Source organism: Ascaphus truei, chromosome 11 (genome assembly GCF_040206685.1).
Source record: "Ascaphus truei isolate aAscTru1 chromosome 11, aAscTru1.hap1, whole genome shotgun sequence".
NCBI lineage: Eukaryota > Metazoa > Chordata > Amphibia > Anura > Ascaphidae > Ascaphus > Ascaphus truei.
In genome coordinates, this window is record NC_134493.1 from 58,559,792 (window position 1) to 58,568,515 (window position 8,724).

General features: G+C 50.5%; 1 long non-coding RNA gene across 2 annotated transcripts in view; it reads left to right on the forward strand.

Annotated features, from left to right (window-relative positions):
• LOC142463619 (uncharacterized) overlaps positions 1 to 3,456 on the forward strand; it is a 28,758-nt gene extending 25,302 nt beyond the window's left edge. For both annotated transcript variants that reach the window (XR_012787466.1, XR_012787465.1), the window contains exon 4: positions 3,039 to 3,456. This is a non-coding gene — a long non-coding RNA (uncharacterized LOC142463619). The remainder of the gene's footprint in view (positions 1 to 3,038) is intronic.
• The last annotated feature ends 5,268 nt before the right edge of the window (positions 3,457 to 8,724 follow it).

An 8,724-nucleotide genomic window follows, 5' to 3' on the forward strand; every position in this document is an offset into this window, starting at 1 on the left:
AAAGCGAAGGCATCTCACTGCGCCGCGTCCTGCAGGCGCGTCTGAGAGATACCTCATTGCAAGGACAAGCTGGAGACTATAGCATAATGCAGGGGGCTCAGCATAACGCAGGGGGCTCAGCATAACGCAGGGGGCTCAGCATAACGCAGGGGGGGCTCAGCATAACGCAGGGGGGGCTCAGCATAACGCAGGGGGCTCAGCATAACGCAGGGGGCTCAGCATAACGCAGGGGGCTCAGCATAATGCAGGGGGCTTACCATACTGCAGGGGGCTCAGCATAATGCAGGGGGCTTACCATACTGCAGGGGGCTCAGCATAATGCAGGGTTGCTCAGCATAATGCAGGGGGCTTACCATACTGCAGGGGGCTCAGCATAATGCAGGGGGCTTACCATAATGCAGGGGGCTCAGCATAATGCAGGGGGCTCAGCATAATGCAGGGGGCTCAGCATAATGCAGGGGGCTCAGCATAACGCAGGGGGATCAGCATAATGCAGGGGGCTCAGCATAATGCAGGGGGCTCAGCATAATGCAGGGGGCTCAGCATAACGCAGGGGGCTCAGCATAACGCAGGGGGCTCAGCATAACGCAGGGGGCTCAGCATAACGCAGGGGGCTCAGCATAATGCAAGGGGCTCAGCATAATGCAGGGGGCTCAGCATAACGCAGGGGGCTCAGCATAACGCAGGGGGATCAGCATAACGCAGGGGGCTCAGCATAATGCATGGGGCTCAGCATAACGCGGGGGGCTCAGCATAACGCAGGGGGCTCAGCATAACGCAGGGGGCTCAGCATAACGCAGGGGGCTCAGCATAACGCAGGGGGCTCAGCATAACGCAGGGGGCTCAGCATAACGCAGGGGGCTCAGCATAACGCAGGGGGCTCAGCATAACGCAGGGGGCTCAGCATAACGCAGGGGGCTCAGCATAATGCAGGGTTGCTTAGCATAATACAGGGGGCTTACCATACTGCAGGGGGCTCAGCATAACGCAGGGGGCTCAGCATACTGCAGGGGGCTCAGCATAACGCAGGGGGCTTACCATACTGCAGGGGGCTCAGCATAATGCAGGGGGCTCAGCATAACGCAGGGGGCTCAGCATAACGCAGGGGGCTCAGCATAAAGCAGGGGGCTCAGCATAACGCAGGGGGCTCAGCATAACGCAGGGGGCTCAGCATAACGCAGGGGGCTCAGCATAACGCAGGGGGCTCAGCATACTGCAGGGGGCTCAGCATACTGCAGGGGGCTCAGCATACTGCAGGGGGCTCAGCATACTGCAGGGGGCTCAGCATAATGCAGGGGGCTCAGCATAACGCAGGGGGCTCAGCATAACGCAGGGGGCTCAGCATAACGCAGGGGGCTCAGCATAACGTAGGGGGCTCAGCATAACGCAGGGGGCTCAGCATAACGCAGGGGGCTCAGCATAACGTAGAGGGCTCAGCATAATGCGGGGGGCTCAGCATAATGCAGGGGGCTCAGCATAACGCGGGGGGCTCAGCATAACACAGGGGGCTCAGCATAACGCAGGGGGCTCAGCATAACGCAGGGGGCTCAACTTCAGTCGTCAATCCCCCTCTCCAACAGGTCAGGTTTTCAGGATATCCTTGTTTCAGCACAAGTGGATCAATTAGAGGCTCTGAGCCTCTGATTGAGCCACCTGTGCTGAAGCAGGGATATATTGAGCCACAGTGCTGAAGCAGGGATAGTGTAAGGACCTGCTAACGGTCATGCATTGAAGTGACAGCAGGCCTGTATGCAGCTTGTCTCAGCTGCTTTTGGGAGGGTAGTGGCCCCTCTCCCCCAAGGTTTAAGCTTGCAACTCCCCACTTTCCAAGTTGGCAGGTCAGTTTCATTTTGCCAGATTACACAGACCCAATGTGATCATTCTTCCTGTAATTATACAGGTTAATAAGAATTTTAACCCAGGGAGTGTTTGGACCTGCTACGGTCATGCCTAGAAAGTGGCAGCAGGCTTAAGATGCTTTGGCCAAAGTGTTCAACTAAATGACCCTTTTTTCAAGAGATATATAGGTATTGCACTGTGTGTTTGTGTCACATTGGAAGTAGCTATGGGCATCTATGTCTGTTTCTTGTTGTATTTTAAATACTCCCCTTACTGGCGTACTCGCTGTAACCCTGGCTGAGTCCCTATATCTCCCTGTACCGCTGACACTGTACATTAGATTATAAGCTCTTCAGGGCAGACACTCATTCTGCTGGTTTCAGTCCCCGACATTCAGATCAGCATATATGGGCAGCGCTATATAGGAATTAACAAACACTATTTATCTCTAGTACATACAGCTTAACCCCATTATAGCGCTGTCCTTGGGGGCCACCTGCAACCACCGCGTTATAAACGGGGTCGCGAAAAAAAATGGCCGCAGAAAAAAATACTTTTTTTTTTTGTGGTGGTATTGCGTCTTCCAGAGGGGGAAAGCTGAGAACTCTCCCAGCATTCACAGGCCCGGTGGGGCAGCAGCAACAGCACACAGCACTTACCCGGCATCTTGCAGCTCTTCTCCCTGTCTCTGCTTCCGTCTTGCGAGAGCAAGCTCCCTTAAAGAGACAGTGTGTCTCTCTGTGTGTGTGTGTATATTTGACTATGTGAGACTGTGTGTGTGTGTCAGTGTGTCAGTGTGTCAGTGTGTGTGTGCAGTGTGCTGTGATTGTATGCAGTGTGCCGTCAGTGTGCTGTGTGTGTGACAGTGTGTGTATGTGCAGTGTGCTGTGAGTGTGTGTGCAGTGTGCTGTGAGTGTGTGCAGTGTGCTGTGAGTGTGTACAGTGTGCTGTGAATGTATGCAGTGTGCAGTGAGTGTGTGCAGTGTGTGCAAAAAAAAAACTGTAAAAATTATTAAAAAAAAATTTTTTTAAATTCGGGGTCCACGCTCAAACCGCGTTATAAGCGAATCCGTGTTATAGCGGATCGCGCTATAACGGGGTTGAGCTGTAGTTATCATATCACTGACACAGTTAATATAATTATAATATTCTCCCTACTAAACACTGGCTTTTCCCCTCTCTCTGTTCTCCCTATACAGGGTATAGAGCTCCGGATCACACCATATTTAAGTGCGCTGAGCCTTCCGAATGTGACAAATATAAGCGTAAGAAGCATGTGTTGGTTGTAAGGTGCTGTTCTGAGGATAACTGCAACCAAGTGTACAAGGAGGGGCCCAATAACAAGGCCACACATGCCTGGATAAAAGACCATCCCATATTTTCTACAATGCTAAATAAACCTTTTGTGATTTAAAACCGTAATATTCCGTGTCTGCAAGAATATGTTCCCTCTGCATCACCAAGGAGGCCCCCCGCCCACAGCGTCAAACCCTCCTCCTCTGCTGTTCTGCCCGCTTCGCTTCCATCACACTGTGTATACGGTATACTGAGTATACACAGTCTCATTTCTGTGTCATTGGCCTCCATGGGAAGAGTCGGTGGGATATATATATATATATATATATATATATATATACGGTATATATATATATATATAGTTATTTGATTCTCGGGCAAAACAACGACTGATTTTGCATTTCCATTGTGACCAATTGTAAATGTAAACTTTTTTATGCCTTCTCGCCCTTCCCTTGTATCTGTTTGGCTAATGGTGGCATCAATGTCATAACTACAAAACGCAGAAAAGCGGCATCTCGAAACTCCACAACCCTCCATTTGGTTGGCGCGAGGGGAGTTATGGTTGCTTCAAATGCTCAGGTTTCATTAATTTAACAATTCTGTATTGTATCCTACTAATCCAACTGCGTGTTCTGTACTTGGGATTTATTAAAAGCTTCCTGCAGTGAGACGCTTTGTGTCCTGGTGAAACGTTGCATGTTAACATTGAATGGGGAAGGGAGGGTACAGGGGACATGCTGAACATGTAACCTGCCACACACTATATCACATGTAACCCGCCGCACAGTATATCACATGTAACCCGCCGCACAGTATATCACATGTAACCCGCCGCACAGTATATCACATGTAACCCGCCGCACAGTATATCACATGTAACCCGCCGCACAGTATATCACATGTAACCCGCCGCACAGTATATCACATGTAACCCGCCGCACAGTATATCACATGTAACCCGCCGCACAGTATATCACATGTAACCCGCCGCACACTATATCACATGTAACCCGCCGCACAGTATATCACATGTAACCCGCCGCACAGTATATCACATGTAACCCGCCGCACAGTATATCACATGTAACCCGCCGCACAGTATATCACATGTAACCCGCCGCACAGTATATCACATGTAACCCGCCGCACAGTATATCACATGTAACCCGCCGCACAGTATATCACATGTAACCCGCCGCACAGTATATCACATGTAATCCGCCGCACAGTATATCACATGTAACCCGCAGCACAGTATATCACATGTAACCCGCCGCACAGTATATCACATGTAACCCGCCGCTCAGTATATCACATGTAACCCGCCGCACAGTATATCACATGTAACCCGCCGCACACTATATCACATGTAACCCGCCGCACAGTATATCACATGTAACCCGCCGCACAGTATATCACATGTAACCCGCCGCACAGTATATCACATGTAACCCGCCGCACAGTATATCACATGTAACCCGCCGCACAGTATATCACATGTAACCCGCCGCACAGTATATCACATGTAACCCGCCGCACAGTATATCACATGTAACCCGCCGCACACTATATCACATGTAACCCGCCGCACAGTATATCACATGTAACCCGCCGCACAGTATATCACATGTAACCCGCCGCACACTATATCACTTGTAACCCGCCGCACAGTATCACATGTAACCCGCCACACAGTATATCACATGTAACCCGCCGCGCAGTATATCACATGTAACCCGCCGCGCAGTATATCACATGTAACCCGCCGCGCAGTATTTCACATGTAACCCGCCGCGCAGTATATCACATGTAACCCGCCGCACAGTATATCACATGTAACCCGCCGCACAGTATATCACATGTAACCCGCCGCACAGTATATCACATGTAACCCGCCGCACAGTATATCACATGTAACCCGCCGCACAGTATATCACATGTAACCCGCCGCACAGTATATCACATGTAACCCGCCGCACAGTATATCACATGTAACCCGCCGCGCAGTATATCACATGTAACCCGCCGCGCAGTATATCACATGTAACCCGCCGCACAGTATATCACATGTAACCCGCCACACAGTATATCACATGTAACCCGCCGCACAGTATATCACAAGTAACCCGCCGCACAGTATATCACATGTAACCCGCCGCACAGTATATCACATGTAACCCGCCGCACAGTATATCACATGTAACCCGCCGCACAGTATATCACATGTCACCCGCCGCACAGTATATCACATGTAACCCGCCGCACACTATATCACATGTAACCCGCCGCACAGTATATCACATGTAAGCCGCCGCACAGTATATCACATGTAACCCGCCGCACAGTATATCACATGTAACCCGCCGCACAGTATATCACATGTAACCCGCCGCACAGTATATCACATGTAACCCGCCGCACAGTATATCACATGTAACCCGCCGCACAGTATATCACATGTAACCCGCCGCACAGTATATCACATGTCACCCGCCGCACAGTATATCACATGTAACCCGCCGCACAGTATATCACATGTAACCCGCCGCACAGTATATCACATGTAACCCGCCGCACACTATATCACATGTAACCCGCCGCACAGTATATCACATGTAACCCGCCACACAGTATATCACATGTAACCCGCCGCACACTATATCACTTGTAACCCGCCACACACTATATCACATGTAACCCGCCGCACAGTATATCACATGTAACCCGCCACACAGTATATCACATGTAACCCGCCGCACAGTATATCACATGTAACCCGCCGCACACTATATCACTTGTAACCCGCCGCACACTATATCACATGTCACCCGCCGCACAGTATATCACATGTCACCCGCCGCACAGTATATCACATGTAACCCGCCGCACAGTATATCACATGTAACCCGCCGCACAGTATATCACATGTAACCCGCCGCACACTATATCACACGTAACCCGCCGCACAGTATATCACACGTAACCCGCCGCACAGTATATCACACGTAACCCGCCGCACAGTATATCACATGTAACCCGCCGCACAGTATATCACATGTAACCCGCCGCACAGTATATCACATGTAACCCGCCGCACAGTATATCACATGTAACCCGCCGCACAGTATATCACATGTAACCCGCCGCACAGTATATCACATGTAACCCGCCGCACACTATATCACATGAAACCCGCCGCACAGTATATCACATGTAACCCGCCGCACACTATATCACATGTAACCCGCCGCACAGTATATCACATGTAACCCGCCGCACAGTATATCACATGTAACCCGCCGCACAGTATATCACATGTAACCCGCCGCACAGTATATCACATGTAACCCGCCGCACAGTATATCACATGTAACCCGCCGCACAGTATATCACATGTAACCCGCCGCACAGTATATCACATGTAACCCGCCGCACAGTATATCACATGTAACCCGCCGCACACTATATCACATGTAACCCGCCGCACACTATATCACATGTAAACCGCCGCACACTATATCACATGTAACCCGCCGCACAGTATATCACATGTAACCCGCCGCACAGTATATCACATGTAACCCGCCGCACAGTATATCACATGTAACCCGCCGCACAGTATATCACATGTAACCCGCCGCACAGTATATCACATGTAACCCGCCGCACAGTATATCACATGTAACCCGCCGCACAGTATATCACATGTAACCCGCCGCACAGTATATCACATGTAACCCGCCGCACAGTATATCACATGTAACCCGCCGCACAGTATATCACATGTAACCCGCCGCTCAGTATATCACATGTAACCCGCCGCACAGTATATCACATGTAACCCGCCGCACACTATATCACATGTAACCCGCCGCACAGTATATCACATGTAACCCGCCGCACACTATATCACTTGTAACCCGCCGCACAGTATCACATGTAACCCGCCACAGTATATCACATGTAACCCGCCGCGCAGTATATCACATGTAACCCGCCGCGCAGTATATCACATGTAACCCGCCGCGCAGTATATCACATGTAACCCGCCGCACAGTATATCACATGTAACCCGCCGCACAGTATATCACATGTAACCCGCCGCACAGTATATCACATGTAACCCGCCGCACAGTATATCACATGTAACCCGCCGCACAGTATATCACATGTAACCCGCCGCACAGTATATCACATGTAACCCTGCGCACAGTATATCACATGTAACCCGCCGCACAGTATATCACATGTAACCCGCCGCACAGTATATCACATGTAACCCGCCGCACAGTATATCACATGTAACCCGCCGCACAGTATATCACATGTAACCCGCCGCACAGTATATCACATGTAACCCGCCGCACAGTATATCACATGTAACCCGCCGCACAGTATATCACATGTAACCCGCCGCGCAGTATATCACATGTAACCCGCCGCACAGTATATCACATGTAACCCGCCGCACAGTATATCACATGTAACCCGCCGCACAGTATATCACATGTAACCCGCCGCACAGTATATCACATGTAACCCGCCGCACAGTATATCACATGTAACCCGCCGCACAGTATATCACATGTAACCCGCCGCACAGTATATCACATGTAACCCGCCGCACAGTATATCACATGTAACCCGCCGCACAGTATATCACATGTCACCCGCCGCACAGTATATCACATGTAACCCGCCGCACAGTATATCACATGTAACCCGCCGCACAGTATATCACATGTAACCCGCCGCACACTATATCACATGTAACCCGCCGCACAGTATATCACATGTAACCCGCCACACAGTATATCACATGTAACCCGCCGCACACTATATCACTTGTAACCCGCCACACACTATATCACATGTAACCCGCCGCACAGTATATCACATGTAACCCGCCACACAGTATATCACATGTAACCCGCCGCACAGTATATCACATGTAACCCGCCGCACAGTATATCACATGTAACCCGCCGCACAGTATATCACATGTAACCCGCCGCACAGTATATCACATGTAACCCGCCGCACAGTATATCACATGTAACCCGCCGCACACTATATCACTTGTAACCCGCCGCGCAGTATATCACATGTAACCCGCCGCACAGTATATCACATGTAACCCGCCGCACAGTATATCACATGTAACCCGCCGCACAGTATATCACATGTAACCCGCCGCACAGTATATCACATGTAACCCGCCGCACAGTATATCACATGTAACCCGCCGCGCAATATATCACATGTAACCCGCCGCGCAGTATATCACATGTAACCCGCCGCACAGTATATCACATGTAACCCGCCGCACAGTATATCACATGTAACCCGCCGCACAGTATATCACATGTAACCCGCCGCACAGTATATCACATGTAACCCGCCGCACAGTATATCACATGTAACCCGCCGCACAGTATATCACATGTAACCCTGCGCACAGTATATCACATGTAACCCGCCGCACAGTATATCAAATGTAACCCGCCGCACAGTATATCACATGTAACCCGCCGCACAGTATATCACATGTAACCCGCCGCACAGTATATCACATGTAACCCGCCG